Genomic DNA, 18719 nt, shown 5'->3' on the forward strand with positions numbered 1-18719 from the left:
TGATCATCTTTTACATAGCATTTAACATTACAACCATAAAAATACAGATAATAGGAGCCTTGGTAGAGAGCAGTTGAAAGTTCAAATAAGTGATACCTAAGGCTAGAGTACCAGACCTGTAGCTATAACCTTGGACAAGCCACCTAATCTTCTTTTCTTCAAATTCCTTATCTGTAAAATGATCTGGAGAAGGAAATGGTATACCATTCCAATATGTTTGTCAAGAAAACCCATAAAGAAGTCACAAAGAGTGAGTCTCAAATCAAATGACTGAACAAAAAATGGAGGTCCATAGTCATACCCTGCCACTCTTAAGAGCATAAATACAAGATGATAATCTTATCCATACATCTGATTAATTAAATACTTTTAAATACTAATCAAAAAGAAAGGTTTCTAATTTTCAATACTGATATGATTACACTTGTTATTTTCAACAATTGTGGTATCTGAATTTTGTGTGCCTTTCATTTCCTCCATCCATATTCACTAATTCAACAAAAGTCAATTAGATTTCTCTGTCAGTCATTTTAAGAACTATAGCAAGATGCTGGAACTTCTGTAAATACTGTCACTGCTTAGATCAATCTTTAATGATCTCTTGGTAAGCACTATTTCCATCTAATTCATCCCACTGAATTAATCATAATGCATGATTTTGAGTATCCTATAATATTTCTACAAATTTCATCTTGTAATGGTCAGGAAATAAATTGATACTGATATCAGAAATGCATATTACTTTTCAATAAAAATAATAAATATGAATCTGATATATTTCTAGAAAAGGAATCAAGGATAATATGTACATTTGTATCTTTTCCTTCACCTACCTTCCTCTACCTGAGAGCCAGTGTGGTATGTATGTATGTATGTATGTATGTACATGTATATACACCTACAACTTTTGAAAACCATTAATCCTATACAATTCATGAAAATATCATTTGTTCTATATATTGTCATATGTTTGGAGAGGCATGTGGTATATTAAATAGAGTTTCAGTGTTGGAGTCAAGAAGCCTTGTGTTAGAATATTGCCTTTGACATAAATTATTTCTGTGAACATGGCTTAAGTAGCAACTTCAAAGTTCCCTACACAAATTTCTAAGTCCATAATTTACTAATACCTCCAAATTATTTATGTATAATGTATATTTAAACAAATATATAAGTGAATGTATTACACACACATAAAATTTCATAAATTATATACAAATACCTATACCTACTATTTGAATTTAATTTTTTAATTTAAACATTTTTTTTAAATTTTTGGTGAGGCAGTTGGGGTTGTGACTTTCCCAGGGTCACACAGCTAATTAGTGTTAAGTGTCTGAGGTCAGATTTGAAATCAGGTCCTCCTGACTCCAGGACTGGTGCTCTATCCACTGCACCAACTTCCTGCCCCCTACAATTTCATGGTAGGATACTGGAGGTCCTAGTATAGAAACCCTCAATTTTCAAGGCAAATTATCAACTATTTTGAAAAACATAACCTTAGATGAGAGTCAGTGATATTTTTCAGACTCATATTTCCTTGTGTACCATAAAGTTTTTTATAACAGATATTACATATAATAGTATATTCTATATGTATTCCATTTAATGTAATGTTGATATTGGGTAACTATATATATATATATATGTATGTATATATATATGTATATTAATATCCTAAAGGTTTTCCCTTCCATTTTAACTTTGAGTTTATTTTGTTCTGTTTGTATAATATTCTGAAATTTGCTCAGCTTGAGGTCTATAGCCATCAATTAGCACCACTTAGCAGCTGCTAAATAGGGTAATCTCCTGTTGTTACCTTCACGTGGCTTAATTCAAGCGCTAATTTCTCTCTATGTACTGTTCATAAATCCACCAAAATACCAGGTATCATCTGCTAGAGTGAGTGAGATTAGACATTTTCCTCTGTATATTTAAAAAGAAAAAAAAAAATCAATTCATTATAAAGACATCCGTGTTGAAACATCATGGAGGTAGTATGTGATGGAATTCACTATTAATGTTATCACATGGTTGGGCATATTATAATAGCTTGAAGAATGCTGGCAATCTATCAACAAACATGTATTAAACGTTTCTTGCATGACAGAAACTTTGCTATGCATTTGGAATACAAAAAGACAAAACAAACACCAAACAAACAAAAAAACAATTAGTTTCTGTCCTTGTATGGAGCTTACATTCTTATTGGGGTGGGGTAATGTATTTTTGAAAAGATGCACCATAGTTATATAAAGAGGTGAACATAAGTCTTAAGCTGGAAGGATCCTACAAGGTTATGAGGAAGTTGAGACATGTAAAAGTTAAGTGAATTGCATAATATCACACAAATACTAAATCTCACAGGTAAAATTAAACTCTGGTCCTTCAATTCCAGAACTAGTATTTTTCTACTGTGTTATGCAGACTCAAGATAAATATATTTAGACTCTAAGAAGAACATATTTAGTTGAATATGAGTACAGCAAAGCTAGTTAAAATAAAACAAAATAACAAGAAACAAACCCAAACTTTTAGTGCGATATATCTTGTAGAGTTTAGGGGTAGTTTAGGGACAACAATGGAGAGAGAGAAACATACACAGAAAAAGAGAGAGAGGGAAAAATGATATGAATTATACCAGAATTTCTAGTAGACAAGCATATCTGTTTTTTCTTTTTTTTATGAAGATGAAAACTTTCCTTAAATCTCTTTAAAATTCAGAGAAATTAGGGGCAGCTAGGTGGTGCAGTGGATAGAGCACTTGCCCTGGAGTCAGGAGTACCTGAGTTCACATCCAGCCTCAGACACTTAACACTTACTAGCTGTGTGACCCTGTGCAAGTCACTTAACCCCAATTGCCTCACTAAAAAAAAAAAAAAATTCAGAGAAATCAACAACACATATTATGTAGCTCCTGAAATGCCAACCAAACTTATGAAAAATGTTCAAAGAACAGGAGAGAGAGAAACTGGACAATATCACCCAGAGAAGCAAAGCAGGATGGATTTAATTAATAATTAAATTGATTTGGAGAAAATGGGGATGCATTATAAAATTATTTTTAGTAAAATATTATACATGCCTGACCTGTGGGTGAGACTTCCAAGCTCATGATGCTCTATTCAGCCAGAGTTGGGTACACTTTACATTGACCCCAACATTGTTATGTCATTTAGGCTCTGTTCGAGTATGAAAGACAACAGAGATGGGTTGCAAATAGCAAAAACAAAGTTGTCATCATCATCGTCACCATCATCATCGGCACCACCACTGTTAAGTGCTAAAATTTCTATATATAGTAAGGTAATTTATATGCTAAATTGTAAGATTATATATATTATATATATATGTATATATATATAATATATATGCACTTATATGTAAGTATACACATATATGTTATCTTTTTATATGATACATATTTTAAACTAAGCCCTCAATGCAACAAGTCATTCTTTTTATATTGCCCTAACCATTTCACCATTCCCCTCAACACTGTTACAAACTTTTTAATTTCTCCTCAAACCTCCTGTCACACTTATTGCTGTCCTCTCCCCTCTAACATTGCAACTATGCCTTAAACTTCACTGAAAAAAATGAGGTCATAATTGTTATAGAACAACTTATTTCCTTTTCCTTTAGAAAAATGAACAATGATGGTATCCTAAATGTCTTGGGGGAGAACATCCTCTTGCCATATAATATAAGATTTTAGTCAGCAGTTGTATGAGCAGTGGACCTCCTGCCTTGTAGATATCTGCTGCAATGAAATCCAGAGCAGGCACTTTGCTATAAGAGAGGAAACTAATGGCAATCAAAGCCTCTTCTTCAGTTGAAGTTGGGGTAGAGTTTGACTTCAACTTTAGGTACACAGTCAATGACTTAAGCATTGGTAGGTGATGGTCTATTCAAAACATTATGAAAGTATTTAGCCCATCTCTCCAAGATCATGTCCTTATCACTGATCATTGTGTTTCCATTAGTAATGAGTAATTGCGGTATTCCATAGGTCCTTGGCCCACAGATAGCCTTCAGGAAATAGTAGAAGTGTTTTAGATTTTTGTTATCAACATAAAACTGAATCTCATCTTCCTTCTTACTGACCTAAAAATCCTGCATCTCTCTAAGTTTTGCTTGCACTTTACTTTTTATGAAGTTAAATGCTGAGACAAACTATCCTGCTGATCACCCTTGTTAAATTCTCATTTTTCTTTTAATAGTTTTGTGGTAAAAATTGTTTGTGGTAAAGACCAATTTTCCCGTTTTTAGCTAACTCATTTGGGAGGTGCCACACATAGCCCACCCCAAAGTTATGTGTGGTACTGAGCTCAGAAAGACAACTTTTGAAGGACCTCCCCTTTTGGGGGGAGGAGAGATTAAATGCTCTCTGAAGGGAGGCTAGGCTGCTTCCGGAATGCTAGGTGTGTTCTGGGATTCGGTCTCTTTCCTTCTGGGCCCTTGAGCTGGTGGTGCATGTTCATGCTCTCAGTGTGGTGACTGCGGTCTGGGTGGTGCACAAGCAACCTTAGACTGGTGGGCTGTTCAAGTGTTTGGTGAGTTTAATTATGGAAAACCATAATAGGCTAAGTTTAGAGTTAAGAACATTTCTCTGTATTTCTATTTCTATTTTGATTTTTGATTTTTATTAGTTTTTTTAGATTTGATTTTTATTAGTTTCACCTTTGTTGTTTAATCAATTCCCAAGTAATAAAATCTCATCCTTTTGTGAACTAAAGCTTAGAGGCTCCTTTCTTATTGGCCTGGGAGAAATATCTAAAACGGCAGTTCAGAGGGGAGAATAAACCTTAAAAGTCCTTCATATTTCTGCGACCCCGGTATTAAGGCTAGTCACCCAAATAACACCCTCACAGTTTCTAAATTTTCCCATCATTTTCATCAAACAAATCATGATGTTTTTGGAGTATTCTGACCCAGAGGACTAACAACAGTACTATACACCAAATCTCTGAAAGTTGCCCACTCCTTTAATTCTTCACTCTTGCCACCTGTGTGTTGGTTCAGCTTTCCATCCAACTCAACAATACACTGTTCACTTACAGAGAAGTACTCAAATCTGTTGGCTTGAGTATTCATATAGTTGGCTTCTTTTGTGGGAAATGTTTTTTGTTGAATGTGAATGGTTAACTTCAAGAAGATAAGTTTATGATCCAACACTATGCCACTCATGGACTTTATCATCTTTCATTCTGTCTCTTCTGAATACACACACACACACACACACACACACACACACACACACACACACACACACACATTGATGATGGTCTCTAGGTTTTCATTTTTTTTCTTTTACCTCATCTGTTTTCATCAGGGTGGGAGCATAAGCACTGATAATGGTGGCTTGGCCCTTTCCTTCAAGTGGCAATTGTATTGTCTTGAAATTGTCATTTACTCCTTTTGAGAAGTATAAAAGCTCATTTGCCAGATGAAATTTGATTGCAAAACCTTTGCCAGCTTCACAGAATTCCTCATCATGTAGTCATTCCAGAAAAGCTTCTATTAAGCTTCTACTTCAGTAGGCTCACCTTCATTTTCCAAGCTTGTTTCACTCAAAGTTGCTATTTGTCTGGGATACCTACTGAGTTTTCTCACAAGAGCTGTCCGTTTTCAGTTCTACTGGATTTTTTGTTGCTCATAAATGGACATATATTCCATGTACCAATGGTGAGTGAAGTCATCTTTGGAAATGTTTTGGTAAAATTTTTGTTTTGATTTCAGTGTGGGATCCCTTTTGACCATATTAAGCAGGCCAGGGTTAAGTGATACAGACAATTTCTACTTCAGTTTTTTTAGCCTCTTTCTCATGGCAGGAAGTAAGCAGTTCAGTCCTTTAAAAGGTTGCTCACTCACCTGGCTGACTGTTGAATCCCATTGCTGCTTTAATCCAGTGAGAAGATGACCCTACACTCTGGGCTGCCTATGTGCAGGATTGTGACTATAGCTAACAATGTATACACACCTGCTGCTTTGTCACCATTCTATCACCACAGGACTTTGACATAGGTAAAAAATAGTAAAATACTAAGATAGGAAAATAATTGGATAGGAAAATAATAAAACAATAAATAGTAAAATATATGTGTGATGTCTTTTGGCTTAAGAGTAAGTTGAATTTTAAGTGAGGAAGAGTTGAATGGAGTTGTCAGCCTTACTCTGTCTTCCAGAGCCATGGGAGCCCAGTGGCAGGAGAAAAGTCAAAATGAATGGTGATGTCTTAGTGTGCAGTGGATGTCCTCGATATCTTCAATTGCTGGCTAAGCTCTAAGCATTCCACAGTGCCTGTTCCATTGACTTGATAGTGATGCAACAGGGCAAAGACAGGTCATCAAGTAGAGCTGATATTTTGGAGCCAGTCCTTTGATGGAAAGTTATGAAAATTTCTCCAGAATTACTGATACTTTCAGCTGCTTGAAATCCCAAGTGTTTGCTTATCTTAGAGAAGCATTTCCATTTTTTTTTTTTGTGATACTGAAATGGGGAATAGACCCTCATTGTCATCTCCCACCTTCCTTTCACAGGTTATGAGTTTAAGACAATGTAAAGGTCCTCTTCTATCTCTTCCTTTTTATGAAATGTAAATGCATATGGATAGAGAATGTTTCTTAATCTCTAACAAAGATCTCAGTTGGTTATCATGAAATGAGTTTATATATTTCTTTGGCTATCTTTCCCAATGTGAACAAAACTCACATGATTAAAACATTTTGGGGGCGGCTAGGTGGCTCAGTGGATAAAGCACTGGCCCTGGATTCAGTAGTATCTGAGTTCAAATCCGGCCTCAGACACTTGACACTTACTAGCTGTGTGACCCTGGGCAAGTCAGTTAAACCCCATTGCCCCACAAAAAAACAAAAAACAAACAAAAAAAAACCCCAAAACCAAACCAAAACAAAACAAAACAAAAACATTTCTATATTTAAATCTATAAAGACTTTGGAAAGTGACCTAAGATTTCACTACAGTTTGAACATATAGTTTAGGTCTTTAATATTTTGATGTTTCTATAAATATTATATTTCTCCTATACAAAATAAAAATCATGCAAGTGAGGAAAGGATTAATCATAGCATGTTTAATGCTGCTTGTTTCAACACATAGGCTTGATAGTAGATGGAAGGTAGTTTAGCTACCCTAACTGTAGAATGAATGCCACATGTGAGTCAAAGCAAAGACTCCAATTATACTAAATCATAAAGTGCATATAGTGGAGTTATGTGTAAGACATGGAAAAAATAGGGTTCAGATTATGGATCACTTTGAAAGCCAAGACAGGCTTATACTTAAGCATAGTGGAGGTATGTAGGCACTGAAATTTATTGTATAGAAGATTATCATAATCACACCTGTGTTTTATGAAGATTAATTGGACATCTTAGTGGAAGATAGATCTGGATGGGCAGAGACTTGAGGCAAGGGCAACTAGCAGTCTATTTCAAGAGTCTGGGTAAGAAATGATAAAGGTCTGTACCAAGGTGGTTGCAAAGTCAGATGAGAGAAAATGGAGTATGTAAGAGATGTTACTGAGGACAAAATAACAGAACTTGACCAGTGATTGGATGTGAGAAGCGAGCAAAAGAATTATCAACAATGATACCTAAATTAAAAGCCTGAATGGAGGGTAGTACCCTGTATAGTACTCAAAAAATGAGACTAAACTCTTACATGTATAAAATAATTTTTGTTCTTCATTTTCTTATTTGTTTTCACTGGCCAGATTACAATATATCAACGTCTGTCTATAATTACAATACCCAAAATTGAACATGGGATTCCAGGTATGCTCTGAAGTATGGAACATGTGGGAGCCAAAATTTGATACATGGAGCATTATTTGGGTGACTTGCCTTAATATTGGGTCCTGGAAATATGAAGAACCTTTTAGGTTCTCCCTCCGCTCTGAACTGCCCTTTTTAGATATTTCTCCCAGGCCAATAATAAAGTAGCCTTTAAGCTTTAGTTCACAAAAGAATAAGATTTTATTACTTGGGAATTAATTAAACAACAAAGGTGAAACTAATAAAAATCAAAGATAAGGAAATAGGAAAATAGAAATTCAGATAAATGCTCTTAACTCTACACTTAACCTGTGCAACCCCAGACTGTTTCCAATTAAGCTAGTTCAAAGGAATTTAGGATTTTCCATAATTAACTCACCAACCTCAGACAGTCTATAGTTGCTTACACCACTCTGAGACAGAATAGACACATGGCATCACAAGGGAAGTCACCAGACAGACCTGAGAGTGAGCTCCTGTTCTGGAAGAAGCCTAGCGATCCAGAAGCAGCCCTCCCCCTCCCTTCAGGGAGTATTCAATCTTTCCTTCCCCAAAAGGGGTGGTCCTTCAAAAACTGCCTATGGAGAGTTCTCTTTCTCAGTTCAGTAGCATATATAACCTCAGGGTGGGCCAGGTGTGCCCCCCCCCAAATGAGTTAGCTAAAAACGGGTTCATTAATCTTTACCACAAATAATTTTTACCATATTCTCCCCTTTATTTCTTTGGCAAACCCACAAATACAAGCTTTATCAAGAGTTAGACTTTTAAGCATTTGTTAAGGAGAATAAGAATTTGGTAAAGAGAGAGAGAAAGGCCTAGATTGATCTTTCTATTAAAGGGAGAGAGCATTTCTAGCTCCATTCTCAACCAGAGTCCTGACAAAAGAGAGCGAGAGCACCAGCCTAGCTCCCTCTTCCTCCCGCATATAAGCATCACTTCCTGACACCAAAGAGCCACATGTCTTACCTTCAGACGCCTTCTCCTCATGCCGGAACTTTGGAACAGTAAGTCTCCAGCAGGTGGCGTCATTCTAATTGTTACAAACAGGAAATAGCCTTTTATTCTTTTTTTGCTCCTTCCACTATTTCCAATAATGTTGCCTAAATTTGCATTATTTCTGTGGGTGAGATTTTCCCCACTCTTTAGATTTAAGTGATTTAACTATAGCAATAAACAATATTTAGACAACACATTGTGATTCAATATGTTTAGGTATTCTTTAGTAGCCTATGTCGATATTAATAAAGTTAAAATAGATATTGATAAAACTAATATGCAAGTCACATTGTAATCTGGTTTTGGATAACTCAGAGTTCATCATTTCAATCCTAATTCACCATCATCCAATTGTCGTTAGGCATCTAACAATCAGCTTAAAGGTCAAATACCAAAAATAGTAACTCCTGAGCTAGAAAAGACCACCCAAAGCTTAGAAGATAAATCAGCTGATGAAGATGGATGAGTCCTCATGGTGCCATCCAAACATATGTCCAAGAGTTAGCAAACTGGATGATGGCTCCCATGATTTGGACAAACCCAAATACAAGGGGTCAGCAAGTTGATTGATGAACTTTATATCTACCATTTGGGTGATGTGCAAATGTGGGAGGAGTTTGTCTAAAAATAGTAGTTTATGAAGACTTTACAGTCCTGTAGGGGTATAAAACCCAGCAGATCCTTAGGCTTGGGGTCTTCAGGTTGTAGACCTGAAACCGGCTATATTATGAGACAGGATCCCTCTCTTAATAGACCTATCTTTCTAGGGCTTGGAAGCTTTGTCGTTTCTTTTTCTTCATCACACTTAGAAATTTTCACAACAGTTCTTCTGGACAACTTCAAGTAATTTTTGCTCATATTTAGCTTTGAATTAACTATAGTTCCCAGGTACTTTCTATCAAAGACTGTAATTTCTCCACTATACTTTACTTAACCACTTGATTCTTTGAACTTAGGTACAAAATTATACATTTATTGTTATTCAGTTTTGCTTTCCTGATTTAGACTTCTTTTAATCTTTCAAAATTAAAAAAAATGATTCTGTCAATAAATACATTACCACCTGCCCCTGCTCTGGATCACACATACTTGTAAAATGAAGGTCTTTTCTGACTTCTCCCAATTTATTGATTTACTGGGAAAATAATGAACTAAAATTTGGTAAGTCAGGTTTTTCTGTTCAAATTGAAATACTGAGCATGTGGGACACAACTGGAACATTTTGGTCAGCTTTATCAGGGAGAAAGTTAAGGAATCAGGGATCACCATGTCTCAGCATTTAACTATACGATTATCACAATTGTCTAGCCTCCCTGTCTGAGGAAGTACCACAACTCTTAAATAGATAAGTAATGGATTTTTCATACTTATTGAATACCAATAAAATATAAAACTACTGAGTAAGACATAGATTAATTCCTAGTAGCAGGGCATAGGAAATTTATTTTAATTTTTTCCATTATGAAAATAAAGGTAAATATAAGATTTTAATAGTTTGGATTGTCCATACAAGTAAATTTAATTGTACATTTTAAAAATGTTAGCTATCTGCATAGCATAATGTAAATGTTATGTTCTAAATGTTTTCCCTCCTTAAAAATATACTTTGAATTCTCTTTAAATGAGACCCTCCAAAATTTCTTTAAAATAGGCATCTTTGTGTATTTAAATCTACCTCTAATAAGCAAGAAGCCCTTGGCTAAGATTCAAAAGTCCTGGCTTCCAATAGTAACTCAATTTAATTCAATCTAACAGACATGGATTAAATGCCTCCTGCCTGAAAGACACTAGGTTGAGTACTGGCTGTAGAAATGTAAAATTTATTTCCTTTTACTCAAAGAATTGTCATTCTACAAGCCTGTCCCTTTACCCCAGGGCAAGTTTCTTTACAGCTCAGTTTCTCAGTTTCCTTATTTCCAAAATGAAAGGTTTCAACTACATATGAACTAAAGATCCTTCATATGATTCCAGATTTTCAGTACAATTACTAGAAAATTTGGTAAATGGAGACTTACAGTGTCCTTTTAACTAATGGGAGATTACCCTAAGTGCATCCAAGAATTGCATTCATGTTGGAGTTGACAAGACTTCTAAGGAATTAATATAAAAGATAATGAGGATAACTTCTTCATTAGTTAGTCATTATTTCAGTAAACAATTATTAAACACCTGCTAATGTGCCTAGAACTATGCTAAGTAATTGCAATACAAAAAGATTTTAAAAAAAAGTTCTTTCCCTTAGTCATTTATTTATTTATTTATTCATTCATTCATTCATTCATTCATTCATTCATTCATTCCTTTGTTTGTTTGTTTATTTGGCAATTTGGGTTAAGTGACTTCCCCATGGTTACACAGCTAGTAAGTGTTAAGTGTCTGAAGCAGGATTTGAACTCAGGTCCTCCTGACTCCAGGGCCAGTACTCTATCCATTGCACCACCTAGCTGCCCCACCCCACACCCTTAGTCATTTAAAACAAATCAGTTTGTGGGAAGTGCCTCCCAAGGCTCATGCATTTGTTCAGTTCAAGCTGTACAAAAGCATTAGAACTTTAGACATGGTCTCAACCCTAACTTAATCCATTTTCAACCCTCACTTAATCCAATTCAATTGCATTTGTGTTGGAGTATATTTCTTTATTCATTCTCTTTCTCGTGGTCATTCAAAACACATACCAAGTTTAACTATTGAAGTCTGCCCTGACATTAAAAAGAGAAATGACAAGATATCCTGATATCATCATTAAAGTTTCATTTATTTTAGACAGATAAGCAAATAGCTATGCCTATCAATCTATACTTGCATATTAGTATTTGATGTTTTATTCATACGTTCAGATATATGTCTAAATACCCTTACATAAAATTGTCACTTTTCCCCTCCAGAATTTATGACTTTAAATAATGTTAATCCCCTATATGAGAATTTGAATGTTGGCAGTGCTTTGTATTTGCATTGTCACTAGATTTCTAATAAAAATGCAAAGAAGCATTAAACACAACCTTAATACATATTTTCAAACATTATATTAAACTGAAATACGTTTGCTTCAGTTTCAATCTAAAGAGTTGTAAAAATAGTATTGGCTCTTACTACTCTTAGTTGCTTTAAAATGTTTTGTGACTGGGGTGGCTAGGTGGCGCAGTGGATAGAGCACCGGCCCTGGAATTAGGAGTACCTGAGTTCAAATCCGGCCTCAGACACTTAACACTTACTAGCTGTGTGACCCTGGGCAAGTCACTTAACCCCAATTGCCTCACTAAAAAATTAATTAATTAATTAATTAATTAAAATAAAATAAAATGTTTTGTGACTTTTTAATAAATTGTACCTATACCCATACAGCGAAACTGAGAACAGGTGTATTTTTTGTGTGTGTTAAGTGTGACTAGCTTACCTGTGGATTGTTGTATGGGAAACTACTGTATTATCCATACTGTATGTATGCCCAGCTTAGAGTGACAAATAGTCTCCTAGCTTTGAACTCAAAGAAGAAGAAAGGTTATGTTAGCATATGTTTATTTCAAATTGAATCTTGACTGCTTAGAGTTAATCTATAAAAAAGTGTTCATATTAGATAGGATCTCTTGATGAACTAAAGTTAGTCCTTCAGAAATTCATTGTAGAATATAGCTTTCTACAATAACAGTCAATTTATTGGAAGGCCTGCCTTAGGCCTGGTCCCAGAATGTTAATTACCAGAAGTATGAGAAAAAGGAATGGTATATAGTAGATCTCAACTAGAATTCAAAATTGAAGCATGAATCCCAAGGATAGCCTCACATTAAACACATCAAGCATTTATTGTTATTCTCAAGGTCCCTAATCCTGGAGGATAAGAACTCTCTGATTGAATAAAATATCTTTAAATTTTATGAAATCAATTTGTTTTGGGGGGAATAGGGTAGGATGGGGAGTGAGGTGATGATTTATCCAAAGAGAGAGACGGTGACAGACAGAGAGAGAGAGAGAGACAGAGACAGAGACAGAAACAGAGACAGAGACAAAGAGAGACTGAATGAGAGAGACAGAGAGAGACAGAGACATTGGCATTATGATTTTGATGCCTATTATTCTTCCCCACTCGAGCTCCCATAAGTGCTTTGTGTTTTCTTATGTAAAGGCGAAAGGAAACCAAAATTCACCCAAATGACAGGTAAACCAGACTAAATGAATTTGCAAGCATCCTTAAGGAGAGGCAGTATATGTTAGCAAGCCCAAACTACCTCCAAAACTTTTTTCTTTTTTTTTGTTTTTGCAGGGCAATGAGGATTGAGTGACTTGCACAGGGTCACACAGCTAATAAGTGTCAAACGTCTGAGGCTGGATTTGAACTCAAGTCCTCCTGAATCAAGGACAGGTGCTTTATCCACTGTGCCATCTAGCTGCCCCCTACCTCAAACATTGTAATCATTATGGTGTCTCAGACTCAGATGGAGTGAGTTCTAGACCCCAGACATGAGAACAGCAATACCCACACAGAGCACAGCTTTTCTTCCATTCCAAGGCCAGTAGTCAGCATCCAGGAAATTGATCCAATGGAATTTTGACAAGGCAAATGCTTCCATGTGTGCTACAGTACCTGCTCCATCAGCAATCACAGCTACTGAAAATCAAAAAAGAAAGTCCTTGGGATAAAACTCCTTTTCCTTATCAAATTGTTCAGCATTAGAAACTAATGATTTATCGATTAAAATAAAAAAGTTGCATTATTATGCTTTTGTTTGTCCTTCATTCTCAAATAGGACCATGACATTGGGGTGATATCATGGCTTTCTCTGTGCAAATTGGATTTACATGAGGGAGGGCTGTGCAAGGTTACCAACCTCACAATCTCCTCCAGAGCCATCTGGTGCCAGTGGCAAGATATACATGAGAATAACTGGAGATTGCCCCAAATGTTTAAAGCAATTGGGGTTAAGTGATTTACCCAGTATTACACAGCTACTAAGTGTCTGAAGTGTGATTTTAATTTTGGTCCTCTTTGATTCTAGGGCCATTGCTCTATCCACTGCACCACCTAGCTGCCTCACTCTATGATAAATCTTGCTGAAGTACCCTAAAGATGGACCATTCTATTTTTTAGTGGATTTAGAGCTTAAACATTGTATGTGTTGCCTACTATTATTAAAAAGTTAGTTCCTTAGGAACAGGTACTGTCTTATATTCTATTTATGTCCCTAGCATTTCACACAGTGCTCTGAACAGAGTGATTAAGAAATTATTTTTTATTCACTTATGGAAGAAAATATGTGCTTCTTTGTCCTATATTAAATTAGGTATGTCATGCCTAGAATACAGAAAGAAACAGAAACAGAAGCTCCTTGAAGCAGACATCACGTCTTCTAAATATTGTATCCCCCATAACACATAACAAAGTGCCTTGTACATGTTATTTCTCCATAAATTTACATTGAATTAGTGAAAAATAAAAAGGGGTGCTAAACTACTCCATGGGGTTTCTTCCATTTCTATGATAGTCAATGAAACTATTATTTCTCATTACATTGGAAAACATTATGGAAAAAGAATTTCTTAAAATGTGTATATAATATACATACAAACAACTACATACAAAAGACTACATGCAAAGTAGAAGGTCTCTAAGCAGTCAAACATATCTTTAAGTGGCAAAAGATTAAAACCTATAAATCTCCATTTTGGTAATATAGTTTTCAGGTCAGGAAAAGTAATATTATTTGTGACTTATTTATAAATTAATTAAAATAGGGGTTGATTGAGAGGTGGGGAGGGAGGCAGAAAATTTGGAACAAAAAGTTTTGAAAATGAACATTAAGATTTCTTTTTACCTGTAATTGGTGAAAACAATTAAATTATTTTTAAAAAATTAAATAGGGATTGATCAAGGAGAGACTGACTCTTATAATGGCTGATTAGCTAACAGGACCTGTACCTTTGCAAGCCTGGTCCCTGAGGATATCATGGCACACAGCTACCTGCTGTTCTCCTCCAGGGGCTATGACTGGTTTGTGGTTTTCCTCTGCTCCCTTTATCAGACACCCTCTCTGCTCCTCCTTCCTGGAGGAGGTGGTGGCTTGAGTAGCAGGAAAGGGACCTGCCTCCCAAAACTTTATTGATATGTTCCCAAACATGGGACTTCTAGTAGAAGTTCTCTCTTGACAAATGTTATTGCTGTCTATTGAAGATTCTGTGCTAGACCTCTAAAAGAATTTGAAAAAATGGTTTCCTAATGTAAAGAAAAATAGAAATGGAGAGTAAAGCCCCACCAATTTGAATGTGCCTTTGGCATCAGAGGGTTTCTCCCACTAGACTTTGATGTCATCACATTAGAGCTCATTTTAGTACGGGCCACCCTCAGGTCACATCAACCAATGGAATTGAATGATTCTAGCCAATTATTTTTGATCATTGTATAAGTGTATGAGTGCCACCTCTCTCAGAAGAGGAAAAAAGAGAGATGAGGAGGAAAACTCCATTCTGTGCTCTTTTTGGTAAGCACTCTCCTGTTAGTACAGAATAGGTAATGTAGAGACAATATGGCACTGGGGGTTTTTGTCTTGGGTTAAATACCACGTGGCCAACTCTTTGGTAACATTTAATATGATTCAATAAATGCTTAATGCCAAAAATTGGTGCAATAGTCATTAATTTATAAATAGCAACATTTTAGAAACATCAGCCTAGTTCCCCAGTAATTTAGCCAGAAACTACTAGTCTAACAATAATTTATAAAATATATCCAACAGTCCTCCCAATTGGATTTTTTATTATATAGACTAAGAAAAGGGCCTGCTCATATGGGTCCAATAAGACAAGGAATGAGAAGTCTCTTCAGTGTAGGAGAAACCAGTGCCAAGGTTGTAAAGAATAAAATGGATGTAAAGTTCAAAGTTGTGGCTGGCTATTTAGAGACCAAATTAGAAAGAATAGAAACTGTGAATTTCTCAAAAAGCCCAAAGCAGTACCAAGATCTAGGAGCAAAATTTCCAAAAGGTGCCATCCTAACTGGTCCTCCAGATACTGGGAAAAAAAACACCTTATAGCCAAAGCAACAGGTGTATAAGTCAATGTCCCTTTCCTTACAGTAAATAGCTCTGAATTTTTGGAGATATTTGTTTGTTGATGTGGGTCTAGCTAGAGGTTGTGACTTATTTGTGGCTCATAGATTTCTATGAGCCCCTTGAATTTTCTTCATTGATGAAATAGATGCAGTGGGTAGAAATAGAAGGAGAAGCAACTCTGGAGGCCAAAGTGAACAGGAAAATATACTCAACCAATCGCTTGTAGAAAAGAATGGGTTTAAAACAACAAATACAGTCATTTTGGCAGGCACAAATAGTCTAGATATCCTATATCCAGTATTAATGAGGCCAGGATGCATGGATAGGCAAATCTTTTTTGGGTCAACAGATATAAAAGGGAGAGCCTCCATTTTCAAAGTTCAGCTCAGACCATTTAAATTAGAAATTTAGATGTATAAAGAGAAATTGGCAAGAAAACTTGCATCCTTAAATCAAGGGTTTTTCGGAGCTAATATTGATAATGTCTGTAATGAAGCTACCTTGCTACTTACAAGACACATTTCAGATGCCATAGATCAATCTCACTTTGAACAAGCAATTGAATGAGTGATTAGTAGCTTGGGGGAAAACAATAACAAAACAAACAAACAAACAAACAAAATTAACTTGGGTATTACAGCCAGAATTGAAAAAAAAAGATAGTAGCATATCATGAAGCAGGGCACACAGTTGAAGGCTGGTTTCTGGAATATATTGATGCACTTTTAAATATGTCCCTAATCCAAAATATAAAATATTTGGGTTATGCTCAGCATTTACCTAAAGAGCAATACAAGAACAGCTTTTGAATACTATATGTATGACTTTAGGAGGACATGTGTTAGAAGAAATATTTTTGGAAGAATTACAACTTGCACTCAAGATTACTTGAGGAAAGTAACTAAGAGTGCATATGCACAAATTATTTAGTTTTGTATGAATAAAAAACTGGGACAGATTTTCTTTGGCCTCCCATGACAAGGAGACGTGGTATTTTAGGAACCATATAGTGAAGATACTATAAGACTGATAGATGATGAAATATACATGCTTATTAATGATACTTATAAACAGAGAGTGGTTCTTTTTACAGAGAACAAAGCTGACATAGAGATGGTTGTTCTCCAAATATTAGAAAATGAAATATTAGAGAAGTCTGATGTGGTTGCACTTTGGGGCCCTAGACACTTTGGCAAAAAAAAAAAAATCTATCTATGAAGATTTGGGAGAGGGTAATGGAAGTTGGGATGAGGACACCTTCCTTTCAGAAGAACTTAAAGACTGAAACAAAGATGGTGAAAAGAGAAGGAGAAAGAAGAAACACCAGATGATAAAACAGTAAAACAGATCAAAATATGGATGCCAAAAAAACCCCAAAAAACAAACAAAAAAACAAAAACAAGGGGGCAGCTAGGTGGCGCAGGGGTTAAAGCACCGGCCCTGGATTCAGGAGTACCTGAGTTCAAATCCGGCCTCAGACACTTGACACTTACTAGCTGTGTGACCATGGGCAAGTCACTTAACCCCCATTGCCTAAAAAAACAAACAAACAAAAAAAAAAAACAAAATATGGATGCCATTTGAATTTCATTTTGTTTTGTGTTATCAGTTTGCACAGTACTTCAACTTTGATTTTGTCAGGTCAATGAAATCTAGTGCTAAAACGTTTTGTTAGGTTCCAAAGTTTGAAATGGTAACATAAAGAAATCTTTGATTTGTGTACAAGGCAGAAACTTTATCTCTGAGCCTCAGAAATCATTGTCAGTGGTGATGATTGTCAGTGGCTAACTGCTCACACTAGAGGAGGATTTACAGAGAAGAAATCATTAAGGAAAGATTTCAGTAGAGTTGATTGGAGAGATTCTTGGACCATGTCAAACTCTATTATCTTTTACTTAGGAAATGTGGCTGAACATGTAGTGTAAAATTAATTAATTTAAACAACTTTGCAGGGGAGAAGTCAGTTTTTCCCACCTCACAAATCCACCCACCCTTAATTAACTCATTATGCTTAATTGGTTTCTCTTACACCTGCAGAAGGCAGACAGACCATTAAATGACTCAAACACCTAATGAGGAAAACATTATAATTTGGTGTATAATTTTTTAAATTAAATCATTTGTTGTATTTTAATCAAAAGGTTTTCTATAGTGAGCTTTAAAATATGAATTAGAAATTGTATAAATAAGACTCCTTTTAAATAAAATAATAAACTAAAAACCATGTTTAAATTAATTAAAATAGCATAAATTACAATTTTTGTAGATTCAGATGGAACACTATTGACATTTCATGTAGCAAAGCAGATTTTATATAATCACAGAGTTTTCAGAATTTATATTCTGTATAGCAATCCAAAATACAAAAAAAAGCTCATAAAGGATTTTTAAAATTACAAAAAAGTAGAGGGAAAAATTATGAAAATAAATGAGAGTGACCCAAGAAAATCATGAAAAAAGAATGAACAGCTTGGTAAAGGAAGTGCATACACACATACACACACAAACAACAAACTGGAGAAAATAAAACCTTAAAAAAAAAGAAAAAGAAGAGTCCAAATGACAAAAGAAAGAAGTACAAAAAATTATTGAAGAGAACTCCTTACAAACAGTATTTTAAAAATCGATAAAAGATGTGCAAAAATTCACTGGAGAAACTATGTCCTTAAACACCAGAATCAGGCAGGCCCAGTCACAGCCAAAGCAAACCAGAAGTGGCAGTAACTAGTTCTGGAACTCAGCCCACAGATGGTAAGAGGGTTGAACAATTGGACAGAAGGAGATTACAGGGATCTCTTTGCTAGAACTGAGGCATGACTTAGATCCAGGTCACAGTCTTGGGTAACTTCCCAGGAGGGAGAGGAGCACAAGCATACCAGAG

General features: G+C 35.5%; 1 pseudogene; it reads left to right on the top strand.

Annotated features, from left to right (window-relative positions):
* LOC122747876 overlaps nt 1–17894 on the top strand; it is a 61847-nt pseudogene extending 43953 nt beyond the window's left edge.
* The last annotated feature ends 825 nt before the right edge of the window (nt 17895–18719 follow it).

Source organism: Dromiciops gliroides, chromosome 3, assembly GCF_019393635.1.
Source record: "Dromiciops gliroides isolate mDroGli1 chromosome 3, mDroGli1.pri, whole genome shotgun sequence".
Lineage (NCBI taxonomy): Eukaryota > Metazoa > Chordata > Mammalia > Microbiotheria > Microbiotheriidae > Dromiciops > Dromiciops gliroides.